At 47.9% G+C, this 26,678-nt stretch overlaps 1 protein-coding gene and 1 long non-coding RNA gene across 3 annotated transcripts in view; one reads left to right on the top strand and one right to left on the bottom strand.

The window, feature by feature from the left end:
* The window catches only part of ST8SIA2 (ST8 alpha-N-acetyl-neuraminide alpha-2,8-sialyltransferase 2), a 57,773-nt gene that overhangs the window by 2,250 nt on the left and 28,845 nt on the right, over positions 1-26,678 (top strand). The gene's annotated exons all lie outside the window — the stretch shown is intronic.
* The window catches only part of LOC132534864 (uncharacterized), a 171,747-nt gene that overhangs the window by 133,692 nt on the left and 11,377 nt on the right, over positions 1-26,678 (bottom strand). The window contains exon 2 of the long non-coding RNA XR_009546606.1: positions 22,756-22,832. This is a non-coding gene — a long non-coding RNA (uncharacterized LOC132534864). The remainder of the gene's footprint in view (positions 1-22,755; positions 22,833-26,678) is intronic.

Below are 26,678 nucleotides of genomic sequence, written 5' to 3'. Positions count from 1 at the left end.
GTATATGCTCAGTGGCCAGGCAGTCAGGAGTATGACTTGGGGTCTCACTCAAGCCCTGGCCCCCTTCCCTTACTTGCCCTCCACCTGCCTATGTCTGCCCTCAGGGAGTGAGGGGGCCAGTGGTTCTGAAAGAGGAGGCTGTTTCCAGAAGGCAGTGGACCTTGTCCCCCTGGGGTCTGTTAAGATCCTCCCTTTGGAGAGAAACTCCCAAGGATTAAGCAAGGAGAAGTGAGTGAGGACAGAGAAAACTGTGTGTGTGCTCTGCACTAACAATGCTGGGATACACTTCCTTAGGCTCTTGATTTCCTTTTTCATTAAGTGAGGCTTTGGGGTGGATGGGGAGAAGGAGGCTTCAGGCCCTGTTCTGCTGAGGGGTCTTAGTGGTTGTTGTGAGGGGCAGAGCTGTCCTCTGGTGGCTCTTCCTGAGTCTCTTTCCCAAAGGATGACCTGGGGAGTACCCTAAGACATTCCCTGTTCCCAGTTAGGGCACCTGTGGCCCTGAGATACATCACTACTGAGTGTAGAGGACACCTGGCTGGAGAGGACTGCACTGCCCACCCAGTGTCCTCTGAAGCCAGAGACTTGGTCTCACAGAGTCCCAGAACTCAGGATAAGAAGGAGCTATCCAGTGGTAGCAACAGTGACCAGGGTGATGACAAAGGTAGATGGGGATACAAGCTGTCAGCATGTACTGAGCACTTGCTGTGAGCCAAGAGCTGGTCCAAGTGCTTTGCAGACAGTGCCCGGCGGTAACCTGCCAGAGGAAGACTCTGTGCCCACAGCTTCAAAGGCCTGCCCCACTCAACACCCGGCCCACAACTAGGTGTTGTGGCTGTCTCCAGCTGTCAGGGAGGAAACTAAGGCAGAGAAAGAGACCATGAGGTTGCCAGAGAGAAAGCAAGTAGCCCAGCCATGTCCTGGGGTGTCTTTCCCCCTGCAGGCTGGGAGCCAGCCTTCCCAACTCATTCTGTGAGATTTGTGCAAAGACCAGTGCTTTCCCGTATAAGTACCGCACGCTAACCGATTGCGCCACTGGAGCTCCAACCAGTGCTTTCCTAAGAGCCAGGTCTGCTCTTAACAGTCTCAGCTTCCACTGGTTAGAAAGAGAAAAGATGGAGGAGAGCATGGAAGGGCTTGGCGCTCACACCCTGACCTATCCCTCTAGTTCGGTGTGGTGATGAAGGATGTGCCATTTCCACCTGCTATGCTCCTAGACACCCGGGGGTCCGAACCAGGGATGGCATCAGATACTTAATGATAAGACCCTCAGCCAGCAAGACAGCTCACCTGAAAGGATAACTGCTTTTCCATATGTGCTGCCCAGATTCAAGCCCGGTCCCACTGCCCTAAAGGAAACTTCGGCATTGTGCTATCTTCCCCTCTGCTTTGTTTTGCCTGCAAAAGTTGACCCAGATCAGTGAAGCCCCTTAATGACAGTAAGATAAGATGAAATAATTTTTAAATAAAATAAAAAACAGGTCCCTCTTGGATACCACCAACCTATCAGAATGGGCACTGCTGGTCAGAAGCTGTGCCGCCCAGGACACAATGGTCAGGGGGCCCAGTGCAACCCAGTCCACCATCAGCCCTCTCTGGAAAGGGCCTTGATGAGGAGGACAGCTCTGGTCCTGAGTCATGACTAGATCATAGTAGGGGCTACTGCTGCCACAGGAGAATGGGGTGAGGAGCACCATGCAAGAGGATCAGACAAGTGAGTGGCCTGGTGTTCTGGAGGGGTGCACATACCAGCTCAAGACCACACAATCTTTCCTTTTAATCCCATTCTTCTCCCCAGCCCTGGTGCATTTCACTCAAGTGTGAACATGACTGGAGAATAAAACAGGAAAGGAAGAAGGTCTGTTTTAACTCACTTGCACTGAGTCCTTGTTGCCAACTGTTCCTAGCATCACATTTAAATTGTAAATAGATATCTGTCTTAGAAACCGACTCACCACTCCGGACCTCTTTCCCTTGGTAAAGCAGGGTTGCTAGGCTTTCAAATTGTTTAAGTTCTACAAATCAAGGAGGCTGTAAATTGCAAATTATAGATACTTCTCAGAGAGCACAGAACTCCATAATGGCTCTGGTTGCTTTTAAGCACATATGGAAGTCCCCAGGGAGGTGGCTCAGCAGAATAGCACCCTCCTGACACAGTAAGGCTGGGGTTTCGGTACCAGCACCACATGAGAGTGGTAAGGAGAATTCACAGATGGTGGAGTGGTGCATGGAGCCTCTTCCATGCAAGTCCTGTGTGTTGCTACTGTGTGCTTGCGCCCCCCCTTTTATTCTGAAACATTAGGGGGGAGAAGTTGGGCTGGGGAGGTGTATCAGTGGGGATACTCATGTGAGGCATCTGTTTTGCCTCTATTGTGCAGAAAGCAAGAGTGCCACTGCCCCCATCTACCCTCCTGCTGGACAGGAAGTGGCCCTCTGTCCATCTCCACCACCTAAATGGGGAGGTATTCAAGCCAGGGAGTTTGTTCCCAACTGAAAAGGCAAAGTGAGAGGTGGCCAGGAAGATAAAGAGCCTGCCAAGGACATGGGAAGTCAGGGTGTGGGGAGACAGAACAGCCCCTTGTGGGGGCTGCAGTAGTCTCTAGGGCTGCAGTTGGAGGTTCAATGGAGTGTGGCAGCACAGGGCCTCCAAGGCAGGGGTGCTGGATGCTGGTTCAGGGGTGCTGAATGCTGGTTCAAGGGTAAGGGGGTTCTTGGAGAACCACAAAACCCCACCTGCAGAGATAAAGCTTTTCAGGTGCTGAAGAAAGTGTTGTGGGTGTCTTTTTTCCCCTCTATCATCCCATTCCTTCCAAATTTCTGGCTGTTTTTATCCAATAAATAAATGAATATTTTTAACAAAAAAAGGAAAAAGAAAATAGTTCTGAGAGAGAGAAAAAAAAAACCACAAGAGAAAAGAGTGACCATATTTACATTTTAGGAGAATGTTAAAGTGGCAGAGAGAGCACCCAGGACCATCTCTTCTCCAAGACTGGCTCCTGAAAGGAGCCTTCCAGAAGGACTAAGACATGTGGCAGATTTCTTCTCCAGGGTTTACTTTAAACAGGTGTGGGGTGGGGGACAGGGTAGGAGTCTGGTTTTTTTTCAAGTACCAGCTGAGCGAGGGATGGCGATGGATGGTTGGGTAGCTGCATAGAACCCAAATTAAATTCAGGAGCCTCCTATTTCTCAGTGGCTCAAGCAAAACTGGGTTCAAGAACAGGTGGAGAAACACAGTGAAAAGGCAAAGGGCAGGGCCTGGAGGTGAAGGCTGCCAGGGTGTGCAGCAGGTCCCCCCTGCCAGGACTGGGGCAGGCCCCAGACCCCCTCTGGGGCATGTCTGAGTGCCATCTACCTAGGGAGCCATCCATGAATCTGAATGGCTGCTGGCCTGAGGCTCAGCCTTAAATGTGGAGATTAGTCACTCTCCTGGGTGGCAGCTGGGCTGGTTTTAAATTCTCCCCAATGGCCTGTAATTCGTCACTCAGCCAGGGAGCCGCTGGTGCCCTGATGAGACCTGTCTGTCCTAGTCTTTTCTCAGCCTCAGCTGTCACAGGGAGCTGCTTTGGCAAAGGGGATAGCTCCAGCAAGATACAAGCCCATGTCAGTGTGGGCAGGACTGGCACCTGCAGCCAGGGAAGGGGCAAGTTCCCATGATACTCTGGAGCTGCCCCAGAGTGTACCCAGCAGAACTCTTCCACGTTTGGAGCTGAGGCTCTGAGTTTCCTCTGGGGTACTGAGGCTACCCCTCTTACCCAGTAGAGTGACTGTGATGCTCCTCCTTAGGTAAAGAGGCAGGAAACCCTCCAGCTTCCCCGGTCTGATCTATGAAAAATAGCAGATTCAGGACATCTAATATCCTAGGGCCTGGGCTTATCCTGAGGAGTAAACATCCTTCCTCTGGGGGCCCTGATGCAGGCAGAGCAGCAGAGGGCCATGCTGGGAGTGTCTGTCATATGCCAGGCACTGCCATAAGCACTTCAGCTATAGTCAGCTATAGTCTATATAGCTATATAGATCCAAGTAGTGTCTCCATTTACAGATAAGGAAACTGAGGTGCAGAAGAGTAGAAGAACTCAGGCAAAGTCTCACAGCTAGTGGCTGAGCTAGGATTTGAACCAAGCTCCAGGGAAGGAGGAGAACTATCCACGATGAGGGACTGAATGGCATCCATGGAGAGAACACGCATGCTGGCATTTCCAGAGGCAAAAGCTTGGAGATGCAGAAGGGTGCAGGAGAGAGCAGCCTGGAAGGCAATGCTGGGGGTCAACACACAGAACCCAAAGACCAGTGCAACAAGGCTGGGGGGCTTTGCCTGGCCCTGCATTGTTTCCTTCTCTCCTCCTGCCACCTTCTGGCCCCCATCAGAATAGCTCTGGAACAAAAGACCTGTTTGTCCACCTCATTACAGAGATAGAGAGAAGCAGAACACATGATTAAGACCTGGAGGAGTTTTCTTTGGGGGAAAGACAAAAGAATCAGAGCAGCCAGCTTCACAGGCAGCTGGGCACCTGGGAGGGAGGGATGAAGCTATCTGGGAGGGGTGGGCTTCTGCAGAGAAGCAAATGCTGGGGGACCTTATTTGTTTTCCACTGAGAGCAGAGCCCACAGGTCACCATAGCCCCCTCGCCACTCTGCCTTCCTTTGCAGAGAACACGGGGGGCTCAAGATGGTGCAGGTCTTGCTCAGGCCTCACTGCTGGCCTGGCTGCCTTGGTGCTGCTCTTGGCTCCTTCTGTGCTCTGGGAGGTCCGGGCCTCTACTTTCATACCACACAGAAAGTCTGTAAAGGGGAGCTGGCGGTATCTGGGGGCCCAGAGGGTGAGCCACCACTAGGGTGCATTTCAGTGGGGGGTAGGGGTTGTGCTCCTGAGGGCTTTCTGCCCAGTGAGGATGAGGTACTGTCTGTCAGTAGGTTTCCCACTCTCCAGTTTCAGAAACAAACATATTGGAGTGATACCCAGGATAATTCACACCTTCTTCCTTGAAAAATGTTAGAGTGGCTTAAATATTAAAGGAGGTGGAGTAAGATCGGGGGAGGAGGGAGTTGGGGCACTGACAGGACTTTGTGTTGCTGTTTTCCTGTAAGGAGCCAGCACCCCATGCATACCCCTGGAGTTACTGAAATATGAGAACTGACCTGTAAGCACAGTTGCTGGAAGAAACAGAGAAGGGCAAGAGAAGTTCCCAATGGGGCCCCTGACCTGGGCGTGAGCCTCAGGGCTGGCCAGAGGCCTCCTTAGGTAGCTGTGCACAAAGGACCTCCCCCACCACCCCAGAGACTTGTGCAGCCCAGGTGCTACCAAGCCTAAGAGAGCACTAGCCTCAGAGAGTCAGGGAGACTGGGGTGTCCCCAGGAACCTCGCCCTGCTGCCGACCAAGGGAGACTGCGGCTCTACGCTCTAGGGAAGCACTTCTCAACTGTGTAATCAGGCAGGGGACCTCACCCTTTGCATTATCAGTTTCTCATCCTGTATAAAGTGGCTAAGGGTGCCCAACTCACCATGTTCTGAGGACAGATACATACAGTGGTGCAGCTGCTATGGGCAGCTATGGTGGTTGTTCACAGATAGAGCCACCGTGAGATCCAGGAGTTCATTCACTTGGGGTGTGTTCTCAAAGGCACTGAAGCAGGGGCCAGAATAGAGATGACACACCCTGTTCATGACAGTAGTGTTCACAAGAGCCAAGTGGAGCCCACCAATGGGTGAATGCATAAACAAAGTGCGCTACAGCCCTGCATCACTGAATGGCAGGGAGATGCTATGAGAAATACCAAGAGATGACTCACCCAGTAGAGCACATACTTCACCATGCACAAGAACTCAGGTTCAAGCCCCCATCCCCGCATGGAAGCACCTGCAAAGGGGAAGCTTCATGAGCAGTGGAGTAGGGCTGTGTGTCTTCCCCTCTCTAGCTATGTCTCTCATCCTCAACAATAATAATAATAATAATAATAATAATAATAATAATAATAATAAAGTGTATGCCAGGAGCAGTGGAATCATACAGGCACAAAGCCCAAACCTTGAAGGCAAAAGTGAAACAAAAACGCAGTGTATGGCGAGGTGGTATAGCAGCTGTGTGGGCATCACACACACCCGGGAGGTGCAGCCCACAGCACGACAGGCTGCTTGACAGACAGGCTACCGTGCGACATGCAATCTGTCACAGACCGAAATGTCACTAAAAGATGGGACAGTACAGAGGTGAAATTGAATGTGACGTGGCCTCGAAGAGGAAGGAAATCCCAACATAGGTGACAGTGCAAGACCCGAAAAGACATCTTGTTAAGTGAAGCAAGCCCATCATGGCAGTACTTGTGCGCTGAGTCACATGCACAGTTGGGTCACTGGGGTGGGCAGGTTCCGGAGACAGAACTCAGGATGGAAGAAAATGGAGTTTCTATCTAGGGGTCCAGAGTCTCAGTTTTGCAGGACGAGAAGCATTCTGGGGCCTGGCTGCACAACTCTGACACTGCCAAGTGTGCCGTTCGAGGTAGGAGAGATGTACTTTACATTATGTGAGACTCGCCCAAAATGAGAGTGGTGGCAGAGGTCCTGGCAGGTGCTCAAGAGGTGGTGATCTAGTTTAAGAGCATGGTGGTGGCACTCTCAAATCAACACCGATATCAGTATTAGTTAATGTAGAAAAGAAGGTGGTGCCAAGAAGTATGGGGGCTGGGGAAGGAGTGGAGGGAGAGAAGGAGGGACAGAGTTAGTGGGGACACACTTCCCTGGCACTTGGGTCTTAGGAACTGGACAGTAAGGGGGTCAAGTGGTAACACACCGGGTTAAGCGCACATAGTATGAAGCGCAAGGACCCACTGAAAGATCCCAGTTCAAGCCCCCAGTCCCCCACCTGCAGGGGGGTCACTTCACAAGCAGTGAAGCAGGTCTGCAGCTGTCTGTCTTTCTCTCCCCCTCTCCCCTCAGTTTCTCTCTGTCCTATCCAATTAAAAAAAGGGGGGGATTGGACAGTTAGTATACACATCTTTGCGGGAAACCTGTACACACCTGTTGGTCTGCCGGTACTTAGTGAAGGGGCTCTGAATTGCCTGAAAGTCTAGGTAGGGATAGAAGGCAGACATTAAGGGCACAGACAGCCCCGACCACCCTTCCCCCCAGATCTAGACCCCTGGTAACCCCCCAACCCTCATGCAGGGGTTGGGGCCAGGAAGAGCTAGGGTAGAGCTGTCTTTCCCCCTTGAAGCTGTTTCACAGTCCCCAAGAGGCAGCCAGAGTGAAAAGGTGCTCAGTGTCCATCATCAGGAATAAAGGCGGATGGATGGAAATGTGCGCACCCCACCCCAGAGTCTGTGACTTAGCAGACAAGAGCAGGGGCCTGAGAATCTGCATGTCAAGTTCCAGATGGTGCTTACACTTACTTGGCTCTTGTGAAGCCACACAGACACCCGCCAGCTAAAGCCTCCTCACCCAGAGTGGTCCTGGGAGCAACACCCCAGACACCCTCTGGATTCTGGGAGAAGCACAATCTCTCAGGCCTACTTACCCTCAGCCTGCAGGTATCAGGAGACTTGCCTATTGGTGTGCTTACCCCTAAGGAGTCACTGGTTTCCTGGCAAACCAGGGAAGACTCACTGCCTAGAGCTGGCCTAGAGTGACCTTCAAATGGGTGACAGGAAGTTTAGTGACTGGTTCTATAGACTTTTGTGGGATGACACAGAGGGTTTTTCCTACCTTAATTTGCATGTATATATTACACAGCCCGAGAAGCCCATTTTTAGGGACAAGCAGACAGACTCAAATAAGGTAACTGCTTAGTAAACATAGAGGAACTGAACTGAAGGGGCTAGGCAATAATGCAGTGGGTTAAGTGCACATGGCGCAAAGCGCCAAGGACCAACTTAAGGATCCCGGTTCGGCCCCCGGCTCCCCACCTGCAGGAGGGTCGCTTCACAAGTGGTGAAGCGGGTCTACAGGTGTCTTTCTCTCCTCCTTTCTGTCTCTCCCCCCCCCCCATTTCTCTCTGTCCTATCCAACAACAAGAACATCAATGGCAACAATAGCAATAACAACAAGGGCAACAAAATGAGGAAAAAAATGACCTCCAAGAGCAGTGGATTCATGTAGTACAGGCACTGAGCCCCAGCAATAACCCTGGAGGCAAACACAAACAAACAAACAAAAAAACAGAAGAACTGAACTAGGTCTGGATCTATCTGGGCATTTCCTGGGTTGAAGGGTCTGGCCAGTGGCCTCCTCCTCCCTTTTCCCAAGTGAGGACTGAGGCCAGAGGAAATCCCAGCCCAGGACTGAACTGAGCTAGTGAAGATGAAGAATGAAGTTGCAGTGAGTCTCAACTAGAGGCAGCCTGTGTGCACTCAGGCTGGAGCACAGGACAGGAGGAATCCCAGAGAGCAGCCCAGGAGATGGCACAGTGGCAGAACATAGGACTTCCAAGAGTGAGGTTCCAGGTTCAAGCCTTGGCACCACATATGCCAGAATGTACTCTAGTTTTCTCCCCTTCAAGCTTTTTATTGGTATAAATAAATCTTTACAAAGTCTCCCAAGAAGCTGGACAGCAAAGCCCTCCCAGCTGGGACATTAAGCCCCCTCTCTCACAAGCCCTGCAAGTATGTGATCATTCACATGGCAACTCTCCCCCCTTCACAGTTGACACACATTGCAACAGTTCCCTGGGGGCTTGGGGTTGCTGAGTGGTTTTGGTGGGCTGCCTGGCCTGGGATTTGGTTATGAAATAGCAGAGGGACTGAGGGGGCATCTTGAGGCCCTGGAAGGCAGGGCTAGGGGCGCTTTTTAGAACTAAACCATGGCCTCAGGTGAAGATAGACTTTGTATTTTTCACTGCTACTTTCTACTTAGGGAAAAGGATACTGTTTTCTATTTGTGGTAGTGATATAAACAGTCTGTTTATGATAAATTCATTTATGCTTTTAACTGAGTTGGTTTAAAGGGAAGTATAAAGTCAATAAACTGGAATTAGCAAAACACATGATGGTTGATCCTGCGAATGATCAGAGTCTGGGCAGTAATAAGCCAGTCTTGCTCCTCTGCCCCCTCCAACCCCCCCCCCCCACACACACACACACACACCAAGCCATGACAGCACCATGCTGGCTGGCTCCAGAGGAAGTGAGTTAGTCTTCCACAGAGCAGCCAGTCATAGAGGCTGTTTCTCATTGTATCTGGAAAGTCATAGCCCTCCCCCATAATCCTCCAATGAAAGTCTTGCAACAATGGTTGAGGTCTGTGGGCTCCTTCCAGCCCCAATACTACCACTGGGCTAGCCGCCAGCTAACCATCTCCTGAGTACCCTACCTCTCACGAGCGCGTGCGTGCGTGCGTGTGTGTGTGTGTGTGTGTGTGTGTGTGTCTGTGTGTCTGTGTCTACCCACCTCAGGCTGACTTTTTCAGATAGGAGACAGGACAAGAAGACAATAACTGTGTGTGTAGGGGGGACACACTACAGCATTAAAGCTTCCCCTAGCATGGCAGAAGCTGGAATTGAATCAGGGCCTTTTGATTGGCAGAGCAGGTAAGCTATCTTGTTAGCCCTGTAAAAAGCACATTGTGTGTGCTTTCACCTTTCCTAGGGTCAACTTTTCATTTCTTTTTAAATTTCAGGTAGAGAGACAGAGACAGAGAAGCATAGAGAGTGGGAAAAACACCACTGCACTGAGTTTCTCCTTGTGCCATGGCTCTCCTGTGTGGTGTCTGGGTTGGAATCTGGGCTGTGCATGCCCTACCCAGTGAATCATCTTTCAGTCCCAACACCCAACAGTTCTTGAACTGCTTCTCCTGATGGTTGGCTCCTTGGAGGGCTAGGAACAGTCAGCTCTATATGCTGGGCATCTCGCCCTCAGATGGTGCCTAGCAGAGAGTAGGCACTGGTGGGAGATAAAGGAAGGACAGGGTTAGCTCCTGGGGAGAGGCTCAGGAAGGTTCCTATAGCATGATTCTGCCACCATTTCTTTTTTTTTCTTTTTCTTTTTTAAATTTTTTTATTTATTTAAAAAAAGGAGACATTAACAATTGTCCTTTCTAATAAAAAATAGAAAGAAGAAAAAAGGGGAAGGGGAATGACCACCTGGAGTGGTGAATTCATGGTGTTGGCATTAAGCCCTGACAATAACCCCGGTGGCAATAAAAGCAAAAAACTAATAACAAAATGGCACTAATATAGACAAGTCCTTGAAACTCTCTTTCTCTCTCTCTCTCTTTTTAATTTTCATTTTCATTTATAAAAAGGCAACACTGACAAAAACCATAGGATAAGAGGGGTACAACTCCACACATTTCCCACCACCAGATCTCCATATCCCATCCCCTCCCCTGATAGATTTCCTATTCTTTATCCCTCTGGAAGTATGGACCCCAGGTCATTGTGGGATGCAGACGGTGGAAGGTCTGGCTTCTGTAATTGCTTCCCCACTGAACATGAGCATTGAATGGTTGATCCATACTCCCAGCCTGCCTCTTCTGCCACCATTTCTTTCTCTCCATGGCAAAAAGAGGGATGGAATGGCTACTCCCTGCACACTTGTCAGACCTGAAGCCAATCTTTGTAAGAGGAGTCCACTTTGTTTTTCCCGATTTCACAAAGGAAGACAGTCCCACAGGTAGTCAGAGTTCCTGTCAGAGGGTGGATACAGGGGGCTGCAGAGGCTCTGAGGCCTGGGGTGTGGAAACCAGGGCTCTGGAAAGATGTGGCCAGCAAGGGGACCAGAGGCAGGGGGTGGGGGTGAGGGGGCTGCCAGGTGAGAGGGCTGTGGCTGGCTGAGCTCAGCTGGCAAGCAGGAGAGTGACAAGGGGCCCAGCAAGCTCCTCCATCCCAGAGCCTCAAGAAGGGCTTTTCAATCAATGCCAGTCCAGCAGGCTTAATGGCATCTAATCTTAGCTTTTGAAACTGGAACATCTGGGAGCTGAGATCAATTGCGATAAAATAAAGTCATGTGTGTTGACTTTTGGATTTTCCATCTTCATCAGAGCCCCACTGCGGAGCGTTGTTTTTATTTTCTGTCTTGGAAATCGGCAGAGATTAGCCACTGGAGGGGACTGTTCTGCCTGGCTGAGGTGGTACTATGTGGACTCTTGTTTGTGTCATTTTCATTTTCCACAAGATGATTTTTTGTGAGGGAAGGAACCACTTCTGTCCTGTTTATCTGGCAAATACTCAGGCAAGGCTGCTCAGGTGCCTGAGTCGTGCTCAGGGCTGCTGCACCAGGCTGTCCCCTCCCCCTGCCTTCCATGCAGAGCACCAGCCTCACAGGATGCTGGAGGAAGCTGGGCTGGGTCGGCACCCTGGGGTCTGGCTCTGTGCAGGAAGGTATCTGAGTCACTCAGCATGGGGTTTTCCAGCCCTGGGGTAGAATTGGGTAACACCAGATGGCATATAGTGCCAGGGAGCTGGGGGCAGAGGGTGCCCCGTGTGATGATGAGTAGTGTGTCAGGTGTGAATGTGACTCCAGGGATCTGGGCCTGGGTGATGAACCTGCCACTGGTGGCCAGGGCCTTCAAGGAGACCCTAAGTGCTCTGGGTCTCTGTTTCCCCATCTGTAAACTGTAAATCATCTAGATGAATCCACAGGTTTTCCCTGCCTCCAATGGGCCACAACTCACTCAGTGAATGCTTCTCTTCCACACAGCCCAGAAATACCTCATCCTCTGCTAGGCTTCTAAGTTCCTTGCTCTGAAATTTTAGAGCTGGGCAATAAATAGATGCTGGTCTATTTTCACCATCTACGTGCCCAACACACACAAGAAAACAAGCCTGTATTGGGGAGAAAAGACACTCACACTCTGACCATGCGAGCCATGAATGGGGTGTGTGTCTGCCTCTCAGTGATTCCTCTTGATAAACTTGCCAAGTGACTTCCCTAGTGTGGGGGTTCCTAGCTCGGCAGCACCCCCACAGGGAAAGTCACCCTATCACAGCAGGATCCATTTCCAGATAAGTCATGCTTACAAACCACCTCAGAACAGCACAGGAGCAGGTGTAAATAAGCAGAGAGCTGCTGTCAGGCATAGTGAAACTAGGGGGTTTGTGGAGCTTCTTCCTGTCGGTTATCAGGAAGATTCATCGTCACCAACAAGCAACGTGCGTACAGTGTATTAGCCCGGTGGTGTCCCTGACCTCCTGGCAGAGCCCCTCCAGATGATAACAGTATGCTCGTGGAACAGAGAAGCCCCAAAGGGGGAGTCCCCAACCAGGACTGGGGACAAGAGAGATGTTTTCTGGAGGAAGTGGGACCAGGGAGCTGCCTGAAGGCAGGCCAGGACTTGGTTGGAAAGAGAATGAGGTTGGTGGCCTGTATGGGAAGCAGCGTCCTAGCTAGAGACAGCTGCAGTGCATGACAGGAGCCTTTGCAACTGGGCTGGGGGTGGAGGGGGATAAGGAGGGGTGACTGGGGACTCAGAGCCAGTGTTGGGGGTGGAGTTCACGCTGGGTTCTCTGGGGGTTGATCTGTACTCTGACAGCCTCTTGGTGAGTCAGTGATGGGCTTTAAGTGATCCAAGAATTTTTGAATTTTTTTTTTTTACCAGAGCACTGCTCAGTTCTGGTTTACAGTGGTTGTGGGATTGAACCCGGTGACTTTAGAGCCTCAGGCATGAGTGTCTTTGCATACCATTATGCTATCTCCCTCATCCTAGTCTTGAAATTTAAACAACGGGTCCATCCATCTTAAAGGACTCTCAAAGGAGTGTGCCAAACTGAGAGGGCCAACTGGGCCCTGGTGCAGGCAATGTGAGAGCTGCCAGGAGAGGGTTGAGCTCAGAGGACACCCAGGTCCTGCCCAGGCACAATGGTCAGCATCTGGACTGGACAGGCCCAAATGGAAAGAGAATAAGAGAGCTATGGTAACAGAGACCAAGTGACTGTCCTTTAGAGCCTGTCAGTGACGCTTTGGCCAGTGGCTGTACTCCACAGGGCAGGAGTCCTGCAAAGCCAGGGATGAAACTAGTTTTTAGCAAGGTGCTATTAAGAGGACATGGTTCCTCTGTGTGGGGATAAAGGAGTCATAAATCACAAAGTAGGGTCAAGGAGACAGTATAGTGGTGGTGCACCAGGGTTGTGGGCATGAGGATATAGGTGCCCCAGGCTGTCTCTAGCATGACCTTCTGTCAGAGGTGAGCAGTGCTCATGTGTGTCTCTTTCTCTCATGAAAAGGAATAAATAAATCTTAATAAAAACTGAGAATCTTCAGTGACCACAGAGCACTGCTCTGTATTTTACAGGCAATGACGGGCCTGTGGTCACTGCTGAGATAGCATACAACTAGGAACTGTTTGTAAGAGAGTAACATTAGCAGCGACATTGGAATGGAGCTGGGAAGTGATCTTGGAGAGACAGGTGAAGCCAGAGCATGGATGAAGCCCAGAGCTGTGCTCTGTGCTGTACCCTCACCTAGAGTGCTGGGAGGAGAACTCAGGTGGCAAAGGCCATGGACAGGGTAGATGTGGGACGAGAGTAAATCAGTGGGCCCCTAGAAACAGGAAGTGAAGTGCCCTGATTAGGGGGCATGCTGGCTGACTGGCGTTGCTGGAGGTAAGAGAAGGAGCAGAAATGGGTAGAGGCCAGGTAGGAGAAGAACAGCATACACATGCCAGAGTATAATTGTGAAAACAAAGGAAAAAATTGGAGGGAAGAAAAAGGAGAGAGGTTATAGGATAAAACCCTAATTTCAGGGTAAAAGAGACCAGTAACCAGGGCAGGGGAGAGATGAGGGATGTGGACAGAGAGACCACCTTCTGGAAGTAGAGAGACCAGAAACAGCTGGGGACTTAAAGGAGGGAAGAGCTGTGACTGAGCTGCCTCTGCCTGATGCTTTTCCCACAGACCTTTGCAGGGGAGTGCCTCCCAGTATCCAGGGCTCTGGCCCAGTGCTGTCTCCAAAGACAGCTCTTCTCTGTCACTCCCCAAGCCCCACTTGTCAACCTCTATTTTCATCTCTGTTTTCTTAGCAACACACAAGGCTTGGGGGTGGGGGGTGCAGGATGGCTCCTTTGCTGTAGCTGGGGGCTGTCTCATGAGCATGTGTGTGTGAACGCCTCCTGTCTCCAGTTTAGATTTTATGCCCATTTGCACAGGAAGCACAGGTCCACAGCCTGTCAGCTCAGTTCCTGTTTGGAGGGAAGGAAGAGGAATCCTGCTAGGATTCACTCTCTCCTTGCATAGAAGTTTATTTTTTAAAGGTGTATTTATATTTATTTTATTAACAAAAAAAACAATGAAAAAAAAAAAAACAGATCAGCACTTTGCTTTTATGGCACCAGAGAACCGAACCCAGGACCTCATGCTTGCTTGCCCTCTATGCTGCCTCCTGGCCAGTCTTGGAAGAGTATAGGCAAGAGCAATAATACAAATAAAGCAAAAGCAGCATCTGCCAGGCTGTTTACATGTCCTCGTCACCTCATTTATGCTTCACAGTTTACTCATTTGCGGGGTGGGGGCGGGGGAGAGGTGGGAGCATGGTGAGGAAGCTCTGACTTAAATACCCTGCTGGTTAAGGGGGAGCCAGGATCACACCACAAACCATGAGTGTATGCTTGTTTCCTTCTACTTTTTGAATAGCAATGGGTCCAAGAGGCATTTCTTTCAAGAAAACAGAGTTAGTGGTCATGTGGGGAATTAACCAGTAAAGAATTCTCTGCCACTGGATGAATCTAGACCCCAGCGAGGTCTAGAAATTTGGTCTCTGTTACCACGGCTCTCTGCTTATTCTCTTTCCATTTGGGCCTGTCCAGTCCAGATGCTGACCATTGTGCCTGGGCAGGACCTGCGTGTCCTCTGAGCTCAACCCTCTCCCGGCAGCTCTCACAATGCCTGCACCAGGGCCCAGTTGGCCCTCTCAGTTTGGCACACTCCTTTGAGAGTCCTTTAAGATGGATGGACCCTTTGTGTAAATTTCAAGACTAGGATGAGGGTGGGCTTGCTTCCTACCCAACCCCCAGGGATTTCCTGGCAGCAGGAGCAAGAGGGGTGAGGTTCTGGAAGCTCAGATACAGGGCTCTGATGCCACCTAACCTTGTCCCCAGCCCCCCACTCTATAGAAAGTTGGGTGACTGTGAAGCTCCCTCAAGGCCCCAGCCTGGGAACAGCAAAAGACAGTACCTGTTCATCTGCTACTGGGGTGGGGGGCGTATCAAAGAGTGTGTGGTAGCCCCCCACTGCGTGCTCACCCACCAAACTCCCTCCCTGGGTTTTTTTTTAAATATTTATTTATTCCCTTTTGTTGCCCTTGCTGTTTTCTTGTTGTAGTTATTATTGTTGTCATTGTTGTTGGATAGGACAGAGAGAAATGGAGAGAGGAGGGGAAGACAGAGAGGGGGAGAGAAACATAGACACCTGAGACCTGCTTCACTGCTTGTGAAGCAACTCCGGGCTCAAACCGGGATCCTTACATCAGTCCTTGCACTTTGTGCCACCTGCATGTAACCCACTGCACTACCACCCGACTCCCCTCCCTGGGGTTTTAAAGGAGAGAAGAGCTGTGACTGAGCTGCCTCTGCCTGAAGCTTTTCCCACAGACCTCTGCAGGGGAGTGCCTCCTGGTGTCCTGGGCTCTGACCCAGTGCTGTCTCCAAAGACAGCTCTTCTCTGTCACCCTAGGTCCTGCAGGCTTGCATCACACAGAGAGACAGGAACTGAGGTTTGCTGCCCAAAGGGCATGGGGGGAGCACATCTAGGGATCTCACTCAAAGCCCTGAGGCCCAGGGGATTTCCTGAATGACAGACAACAGGAAGGAGTGTGGACTGCTGGAAAGAACAATAGGTATGCCCCCACCCCACCCCCAGGCATTGCCACTTCTCAGTTCCACCAGTGGAATAGAAAATGTTTTATGTGGTCCGGGAGGTGGTGCAGAGGATAAAGTGCTTGACTCTCAAGCGTGAGGTCCTGAGTTCAAGTCCCCACAGCACATGTACCAGAGTGATGTCTGGTTCTTTTTCTCTCTCCTCCTATCTTTCTCATCAATAAATAAATAAAATCTTTAAATAAAAAAAAAAAAAGAAAAAGAAAGAAAATGCTTTACATGACCATCAGTCCTGGGAGGTTTCCCTGCCTCTTTGATGTCCCCAAGGTTGAACACTGTCTGAGGCACCATCCCACACACCTCTAGCCAAACACCACTAGGGCCAGCAGCTCACTCTGAATTAAGTATTTGGAACTGAGTAGAGGTTCGTGTGTGTGTTTGTGTGTGTGTGTTTGTGTGTGTGTGTGTGTGAGAGAGAGAGAGAAAGACAGAGAGACAGAGAAACAGAAACAGAGACAGAGAGACACAGAGAGAGGGAGAATAAGAGGGAGGGAGAGAGGGGGAAGTGCATGCACACACGTGTTAGGGGCACAGTGTGTAGTCTGTCTGAAGGCAATAAGGACAGAAGGCCAGCTTTGAAAGACCCTCAAAGTAGTGTGGGTGGGTCTGACCACTGTGAAAGCTGGGGGTCATGGAGGGAACCCTGGGGAACTTCAAGGAGTCTGGGTGTTTGCATTTCAGACAGTCCTGCCTGGGAGAGAAGCCCACTGCAGATGAGACAGGAGCAGAAGCCAGGGCAGGACCCAGGTAACGGCCCAAGTGCAGGGTGCCCCATCTCTCAGTGGTAAACTCTAAAGGCTGGATGGTCTTGGAAGAGAGAACCCCATGTGGGAGGGGCGGTTGGAGGTGTAGCCCCTCCCCTACTGGATTCTGAAGAAGCAAGGTAGGTGTAATCTCTGAGAATGTTGGGAAGTAGACGGAGGGTGTGAGGTATCATCTTGTGTGAGGTCTGAAAGTGGGGGACCTATACTCCCCATATAGCTCTGGGCACACCTGCCTTCTAGGTCCCCCACTTTCAGACCTCACACAAGATGATACCTCACACTCACTGTCTACTTTCCAACATTCTCCCCGTCTTCCCCTCTTCTCTCCATTACTCTCTGTCCTAACAATGACATCAATAACAACAACAATTTTTAAAAGGGGCAACAAAAGGTAAAAAAAAAAAAAAAAAAAAAAAGAATATTCCTGTGAATATAGAAGGGAATGCTGGACAAGATCTTGTTGGGTGTAAACAGAGGGAAATCAGAGTTTTAATTGGGGACACCCTCTGCCAGGGGAACAGTAAGGATCGAGGAGGGTTTTTATGTCGCTGTAAATGGAACCTTAAAGCGTGGAGAGCAGATGATTTAAAATAATGGATTTTCTGAGCCAGAAGGAATTTAAAGATGCCCTGAGGACTCTAAGCCAGCTCTTCATGTGGGCTGTTCATTCATCAAGTCTCCTCCCGGAAGTCTACTTCCTCCAAAGGGAAAGGTCTGTCCGGGGGCCCTCAACCACTCCTGACCTAACAGCCCCAACTTTCCTCACCCAGAAGGTCTGGGATGGACACTGAAACCGCCCGTTGCAGGTGGTCCTACGAGAGAGCTCTGTTAAGAGAGTGGTGGGGACATAAAACAGACTTGAGTGGCCCCAGGTCAGGACGGGTGAGGAAACAGATCCATGTAGACCAGGCTGTAAGAAGTTTGCAGGAGGGAGTCGGGCTGTAGCACAGCGGGTTAAGCGCAGGTGGCGCAAAGCACAAGGACCGGCATAAGGGTCCCGGTTCGAACCCCGGCTCCCCACCTACAGGGGAGTCGCTTCACAGGCGGTGAAGCAGGTCTGCAGGTGTCTATCTTTCTCTCCTCCTGTCTTCCCCTCCTCTCTCCATTTCTCTCTGTCCTATCCAATGACAACAACAATAATAACTATAACAATAAAACAACAAGGGCAACAAAAGGGAATAAATAAATAAAATAAATATTAAAAAAAAAAGAAGTTTGCAGGAGCCAGGCAGTGGCACACTTTACCATTTACACGCATCATCATGCATAAGGACCTAGGTTCAAGCCCCAGTCCCCACCTTCAGGGAGAAGCTTCATAAGTGGTGAAGCAGGGCTGCAGAGAAGCCTATATGGAACATGTTGCTGCCACAGAAACACCACTAGCAAGGCTGGGACCCACTGGTTTCTCTAGAACTCTGAGTTATCTTTGGGGTTTAAGAGCTTATGCACAATCTCAAGACTTGCTGTATAGAAAGGGGTGTCTCAGGACCACTGAGCAGGTAGAGCTACTAGGCCTGATGACAAGAAGGTGGGTGAGTAGGACTGGAGGAGACTGACAAACTGGGATACTGACAAACTGGATGGTCCTGGAACTAAAGCTAAACTTGGTGTAAAACCCATGTCATACATGACACTCACTGCCTACAAAGCTGAAGCTGCTTAAAGTCCAGAAGTGACCAGCCAATTCCAGCCATAGTGGTGCTCTTGCTGGAAGCGAGCTGTTGCATGGAGCCCATGGTCCTCCCTTCTGGAGAGTGACTTCAGGGAAGCCTTGCTTGTGGGAGCAGACCCCACTTCAACCAGAAGAATGTCAACAAGAATATGACCTAGAAGCTGCCACAGGGAGGAGTTGGGGGTGGGGGGAACATTTGGCTCTTCACATTCCAGAGCAGAGGCTGGGAAAGTATGGCTCACTAGTCACCCCCAACCACATCCCTGCTACTGTGTGACCCTGTGATCAAGCTGGGAATGATTACATATCTTTAAATGGTTGGGAAGATCAAAAGAGACATAACATTAATGTAGAGTGCTATTCTAAATGGCATTCTTTAGCTCCTGTAATCTTTATGACAACACTGAAGTAGATACAGTTCCTCATGTTACAGATGAATTAACAAATGAAAGCTCCCAAATCTGTTAAGTAATGGTCAAAGATTATAAGGCTAATAATTACTTCAACTATAATTTGGACCCAGGGAGCCTTGTCTCAGCCTCCTAACCTGCTTCTCCACAGGACAGCTCTCTGTAGAAAGAGTGGAGTTCTACAAGAGAGTTGCAGAGCAATTCAGTGAGCTCACTAAAGGGGAGGGGAGAGTGTTTCCTAGAGGCAAGGGAAGGCTCTGGAGAAGAGTGAGGCCACTTCCCTATAATGGTGACAGGAACATTTAAGGTTGAACCTCAGTTAAACAAGATTATGTTCTCTAAGATATCTGTTAGCAAAAATATGCAGTTGCACCTCTGATCTGTGGGGAATATATTCCAACCCCCTGTGGGCTTGGAACCACAGGCAGTGCCAAGCTCTACATATACTATTCATTTCCCTGTTTGCACATTCCTATAACAAGGTTTAGTTTATAAATCAGACCCACTGACAGATTAATAACAAAAACTGATAGCAAAAGAGATCAATTACATCAATCTACCATAATGAAAGTTATATGAGTATGGTCTGTTTCTCACTCTCCTTCCTTCTTATTGCAAATACCTTGTTGCAAATAAAGTTTTCAGTCTGTGGGTGACTGTGAGTAGCTGAACCCCTGGGAAGGCAGGGACTACTGTGCTCAGTTACTGCTAACATTTTTATTTTTGTCAGTAAGAAGTTTGTGGATGGACAGGAGAGAATTCACCTGGTAGAGAGCACACTTTACCATGCTTGAGGACCCAGGTATGAGTCCCCAGCACCACATGAGAGCACCATACAAGGCAACAGGGAAAGCTCCATGAATAAAGAGTGGTATTGTGGTGTCTGCCTATTTATCTATCTAAAAATAAATTTAAAGAGAGGGAGAGGGAGGGAGGGAGGGAGAGAGAGAGAGAGAGAGAGAGAGAAAGGCCCTCCAGGAACATTGGAATAGCATGCATGAATCCCTGACAGATACTTTAAAAAAAGAAAGAAATGTAGAGAAGTTTGTTTTCTCTCTTTTTACTTACTGGATTTTCTACACAACAGTTGGGAAGGCTGTATTTATAAAGTGGTTGATGGCATGGATCAGCAGCTCCATTCTCAAATTTGCAAAGTCTGACCTTGGACCTTTAGGTCTCCTGATGACCCTGGTAATTCTCAGTCTGAACCAGATGGTAAACAGTTATGAGTCCCTCATCAAGGACTCCCCATTGGTGGGGAGAAGCTAGCAAGCGCAGGTAATACCAGGTGGTAATACCAGGAAAGGACTCAGTGACTGGCCCCAATGGACAAGGGCTCGCACAGCAGCCCAGCTCAGAGTCAGGGAGTCCCTGCTGCAGCCTTCTCAGCAGTGCCGACTCCCAGTGGAGGACAGGTGCCATGTTGGCTATTGTGCTAGGATAGCTAAAGAGACCATCACTGCCAGCCTCATGGGGAGGGTATGCCCTGGATCAGCCCTACCGGGCCCCTTGCCCACCTGGACACTTGGTCAAGTACAGTTAGTTGCTCAGGTGGAGGAAGGGAGAGGCTGCAAGTTCAAATTGTTGGCAGCTGCTACTTAAGAGCCCAGGCCATCCCCACATAGGCCAGCCTGTGGGGCCTCCTTTCCTGTGCTTATCACTGTGGCCAGGGATCCACACTCAGAAGGGGCTTTTCTTCCCTTCTTCTGACTTCCTGCCTACTTATAATTGCCACCTCAAAACCAGAGCATCACACTTAAGTGAAAGAAACCAGGCACAAAAGGACAAATTCTGCATTATCACATGTGGATAGCATATCTACAATAAGCAGACTCATAGTGATAAAAACGTAACATCAACCAGGGGAGAAGGGGCAGGGAAGCTGTTGTTTAATGGGTTCAGGGTCCCTGTCTGGGGTAAAGAAAAACTGCTGGAGGTCAGGAGTGGTGACGGCTACACAACCTCATGAAGATACTTAATGCCACTGAATTGGACACCTAATGGGTTAAAAGAGAAATTTCGTCATGAATATTTGATCATTCATTTTAACTCTTAAAATAATACCTCTGAGGGGAAAGCAGAGTCTCTTAAACAAATGGTGTTGGAAAAAATGGATTGAAACATGCAGAAGAATGAAACTGAACCACTATATTTCATCAAATACTAAAGTAAATTCCAGGTGGATCAAGGACTTAGATGTCAGACCAGAAACTATCAGCTACTTAAGAGGAAAATATTGGCAGAACTCTTTTCCACATAAATTTTAAAGACATCTTCAATGAAACGAATCCAATTACAAAGAAGATTAAGGCAAGTATAAACCTATGGGACTACACCAAATTAAAAAGCTTCTGCACAGCAAAAGAAACCACTACCCAAACCAAGAGACCCCTCACAGAATGGGAGAAGATCTTTACATGCCATACATCAGACAAGAGGCTAACAACCAACATATATACAGAGCTTGCCAAACTCAACAACAAGAAAACAAATGACTCCATCCAAAAATGGGGAGAGGACATGAACAGAATATTCACCACAGAATAGACCTAAAAGGCTGAGAAACACATGAAAAATTCTCCAAATCTCTGATTGTCAGAGAAATGCAAATAAAGACAACAATGAGATACCACTTCACTCCTATGAGAATGTCATATATCAGAAAAGGTAACTAACAAATGCTGGAGAGGTTGTGGGGTCAAAGGAACCCTCCTGCACTGCTGGTGGGAATGTAAATAGCTCCAACCTCTGTGGAGAACAGTCTGGAGAACTCTCAGAAGGCTAAAAATGGACCTACCCTATGATCCTGCAATTCCTCTCCTGGGGATTTGTCCTAAGGAACCCAACATACCCAGCCAAAAAAGATCTGTGTACACATATGTTCTTAGCAGTACAATTTGTAACAGCCAAAACCTGGAAGCAACACAAGTGTCCAACAACAGCTGAGCAAGTTGTGGTATATATACACAATGGAATACTACTCAGCTATAAAAAATGGAGACTTCTCCGTTTTCAGCCGATCTTGGATGGACCTTGAGAAATTCACATTAAGTGAAATAAGTCAGAAACAGAAGGATGAATATGGGATGATCTCACACTCAGGCAGAAGTTGAAAAACAAGATCAGAAGAGAAAACACAAGTAGAACCTGAACTGGAATTGGCATGTTGCACCAAAGTAAAAGACTTTGGGGTGGGTGGGGGCAGGAGAATAAAAGTCCAAGAAGGATGACAAAGGACCTAGTGAGGGTTGTATTGTTATATGGGAAACTGGGAATGTTATGCATGTACAAACTATTGTATTTACTGTCATATGTAAAACATTAATTCCCCAATAAAGAAATTAAAAAATATATACCTCTGAGCCCTGTTGGGAGCCCTAGCTCTGTTCCTGGGATTGAGCCCAAATCCACCATTTCCCTGCTTTTTCCTCCCTACCCCCATGGGTCTGTGGAACCACATTCTTGAGTGTGTGTACCCTAGCTACCCCCCATGTCAACAGGCTGGAACCCCCAGTGCACACATTGAAAGAAAGTATTCAGTGTCCTCCCTGAGCAAGGAAGGAAGAGCCATCTGATGCAAGTCTATGAATCTCTCTTTAGTCTGTCTTCTAGTCTCAAGACTAATGAACTGTTTGAGTTGGGTCCAGGCTATTAATTCAATTTAAGCTGTCAGCTCCTCAAAGTTACGGAGCCTAACTTGCCAGCAAGAAATTGAGGTCCTGGGGTTTGACACAGCCGTGAGACCAAACTACATTGGACTTTACCTTACCTGTAAATACTGGGCTTGGATGAAGAGGTTAAGAAGAAATATAGGTTTGGGATTTGCTGATTGCATAGCTGTGCAGAGTGTTTCTTTAACAGCATTCATGCCAACAGTGCAAAGGAGATTGGCATTCTGGAGTGTCGACCTGTGAGGCAGTCAGCCTTTGTCATCAGCACATCGGAGAATGCTTAGCAGGTCAAGTGGACAGCTGTTACTGCAATCGTTATGCTTTGTTTTATAGAGCTCTTCCTCATGAGTGAAGTGCTTTCCCATATATTTCTCATTTAGATGATTTAAACATCTGTGTTTCTATGACTATGTCACTGTGTGAATTATCTTTAGCCGATTTTTCTTACCTGATCATCATCGACTGTCACTCTGTTCCCCCACTACAGGGAAGGTAAGTTTGTTTTGGTGAGGTTGGAGATGAAACCTAATTAGAAAAAAGAAAAATCCCTTGTCAATTCATGTGATTCATTTTGAGCCAAATGCCTGCAATACGAGTTGCTCTGAATGATGGGTTGCTCACTCCCAGGGTATCTGTGCTGTGAAATTGTGTCTTGTACAAGGATAAATAACACATGGGAACATGGCAAGCAAGCTGCAGGGAAGACTGCGGAGGAAAAGCCCATCTAAGTGCTGACACTTGACTTGGTTGGCTGAGCCTCAGCTGATCAAAATTTTGTGCCCAACTAAAAAGGTATGCACGACACTCCTCTGGATTTTGTATGAGAGTTATTATTGGGTACGTACTTTCAGGCCATCAGGAGATTTGAAAAGGCAGGCAGTTATATTCCCAGGTGGGGTACAGGGAAAGGAACTTAGGTTCAACAGTCTGAATAATCCTACAGGCTGTGGGGCACAGGTACTGTCCCTACTTGTCAGACACTGGGCTCTAGGGTTATTAGAGCAGGTCATTCGGGACCCAGAGTGAGGCCCTAATAAAGGAGGTTGAGTACTGTGGGTTCTGGATTGCTTCAAAAGGCACACTCCCTGGCCAGCTGTCTACCCAGAGTCAGTAGAGCACTCCAGGTCAGAGGATGGAAAAGGAGAGGCAAAGGCATGGTCCATATGCCTCCTCTTACATCCTGACCTGGGGTTTATGTTCTAAGGGAGGGAGCAGCCGAGGTGGTTGAGGCCAGAACCAAATGTCCAGGCTTTGGTCTCAACTCTTGAGATGTTTAGACCGTGTGATGCAAAGATTTCTCTAGTCACACCTGTAATTCTATGAAATAAAGACAATAAGGTGACATGACAGAAATGAATGCTTTGGGAGGGGAAGATGAAAGACTGGATGTTCTTGAAACTGTTACTACACTCGGTCACTTTATTTTATAGAGCTCTTTCTCATGAGCAAAATGCTTTTCTATATATTTCTCATTTAGATGGGGCTGGGCAAGGGCTTGTGATGCCGAGGGCTGGGGTGGCCGGATGGTGATGGGGAGGGCCTCCATCTTCTTGGCCGCAGCTGGCAGGAAAGGGACATATTGGAAATCTCCTATAGTGATGTTTCCAGACATCACTGGCATTAGATGGAGAGAGGTCAGACGTACTAACGTTCTATGCTGAACAGAAAACTGCCTCACGTCAAACATTCAGCCCCAAGTGCTGAGGTTGGAAGCCTCCAGTGAGAGGGAAGGTGGGTTTGGAAGGGCATGTGAGTTGTCAGCAGGGCCTGGTGCTCTGAGATGTGGGGAGAAAGCTATGGGGGAGCTACCCACTGCTGGACCTGGGTCCTCTCCAGTCCTCAGAACACAATGGGCTCCATGTGTGCTGGCTGCTCCTGGAGTACATTTCACAAAGGGGGCAAACAGAGTTGGTGGAGATTTTCTCTTTGTATACACAGAGCTTTAAATTCTTATGAAACCTCATCTGTCTACATTTTCTCTTACAACTTAAGTTGTAAAAAGTCCGTTGCATACACTTTTGAGACCGTATCAGAGATTTGATAAGTTTTGGCATCTGATATGTTTGGTATTTTCTTGCTGATTTTTTTAGGAACTGCCTTCTTGAAATTTTAACTGTTTAACTCAATCTTCCCCAGAGTGTGCTGCAAGTATTCCTGGTGATGATGTAAGGTGTCTTTAGGAATTCTATTGATAAATATTTTTGTGTTAATGATCTTGTGTGCTTTTTTCAAATGAGTATGCATGTCATTAAATATATATTTTCACAGATGACACTGCATAGGAGAAGGAGAAAGTTTAAAGAGCTGAGTCGATTGGGGGTCGGGTGGTAGCACAGCAGGTTAAGCTCATGTGGCGCAGAGCAAAAGAACTGGCCTAAGGATCCCAGTTTGAGCCCCTAGCTCCCCACCTGCAGGGGGGTTCAGTACACAAGTGCTGAAGCAGGTCTGTAGGTGTCTTTCTCTTCCCCTTTGTCTCCCCTCCTCTCTTGATTTCTCTCTGTCCTATCCAACAACATCAAGGGCAACAAAATGGGAAAAAAATAGCCTCCAGGAGCAATGGATTCATAGCACAGGCACCAAGCCCTAGAAATAACCCCGGAAGAAAAAAAAAAAGTAAAATAAAAAAAAAGCTGAGTCAATTAAAAAATGAAGCAGAAGGCTGGGCAATGGTGGGTAGACCCAGTTAAGCACACACGTTACCATTTGAAAGGACCCAGTTTTGCACACCCTCACCCCACCTGCAGTATGGAAGTTTCACAAGTGGTGAAGCAAGCACTGCACATCTCTACCTCTGTTCCTCTTTATCTCCCCTTCCTCTCTCAATTTCTCTTTCTATCAAATTTCTCAATTTCTATCAAATAAAGAAAAATGGCTGCCGGGAGTAGTGGATTTGTGATGCAGGCACTGAGCCCCAGAAAGAACCCTGGTGGCAATGGAAAAAATTAAAACATAAATAAATAAACACTAAGTATATAATAGTATGGCTCCAAGTTTGCTGCAAGATTTTATATTTGAGATAGAAGCTTTATAATGTGACGGACGTACTGATTTTACTGATTATGCATCTATTAAAGTCTGAGATTATTGCATTACAGATTGGGACCAATATCAATGTAATTTCAATTGTGTTAAGAGTTAGTTATATCATAGAATATTACTTATTTTTCTTGTTAAAATGTAGTTTTTCATTTCCTACATTTATTTCACTTTCTAGTAAAGCAATTAAATGTCATTTCAATTTATAGACTATTGTTTTTATTAGATTTTACTGATGAAGGGGCCAGGTGGTGCCACACCAGGTAAAGTACATTACCATGAGCAAGGACCCAGGTTCAGGCCCCCAGGCCCCACCTGTGGAGGGTGGAGGGAGGTTTTACAAGCAGTAAAGTAGTGCTATAATTGTCTCTCTTCCTCTCCCTTTCTATCTTCCCTTCCCTCTCAATTTCTCCTGTCTCTCTCTAAAAAAAAAAAAAAAAAAAAAAAAAAAAAAAAAAAAAAAACACACACACCATTTTTACAAAAAAAAAAAAAAAAAAAGTGGTGAATTCATCATGTAGCTACTGAGCCCCAGCAATAACCCTGGTGACAATTTAAAGGAAAAAAAAATTACTGATGAATTTTCAAAACAAAAAAAAGATCAAACTAGTTTTTCCTTTAAAAAAAAAACAAAAAACAAGTAGAGGATGGTATGGGAGACCAATATGGTGAGCTGGTGATAGGTTATGAGAATTACTGGAGCTTGGAGAACACTGGTTACATCGACTTGAAATATATTTCTGTCTAGAGTTGGTTAACACTTGGCCAACACCCTCTCATTCACCTTCAGATTGTTAACCAGCTATTTCTCATTGATAATGATTTTTTAAATCATACATCAACTCTTCTATGCAATATTTCTAAATGATCTTTTTCATTCCATTAGCCTTCATTAGTCTCCTGTTATCACTGTGTTTCAACTACTCAGCCTGGCTTCACCTCTAGCCCAGCAGGTCCTCCCTTGGGGCAAGTACTGATTTTGAAAGCAGGGTCAGAGTGGGGGAATATGAAAAGCCAGGGAGGTGTGGCCAACAGCTTTCAGAAAAGTCCTGACCACATCTGACCAAGTAGTTATGACTGTGAAATGAGAAAATATAACCTGCTGCCAAAAAAATGTTGGAAAATAAGTCAATCTATCAGAAAACGACACATACAAGTATGCAGTCCTAAAGAAAATAGATTGAAATATGCAGACTTAAAACCAAAATAGAAATAGGTATTAACTTTTCCCCCAAAGACTTTTCATTAAATCACAAGACTCCTTTCTTTTCCTTTTTTATGTATGATTAACAGTGGGTTACAAGATTGTTAGATTGCAGGGTATAATTCTACACC

Source organism: Erinaceus europaeus, chromosome 20 (assembly GCF_950295315.1).
Source record: "Erinaceus europaeus chromosome 20, mEriEur2.1, whole genome shotgun sequence".
Taxonomy (NCBI): Eukaryota; Metazoa; Chordata; class Mammalia; order Eulipotyphla; family Erinaceidae; genus Erinaceus; species Erinaceus europaeus.
The sequence above is the reverse complement of the archived record's forward strand: the minus strand, read 5'-3'. Positions and strand labels throughout refer to the sequence as shown.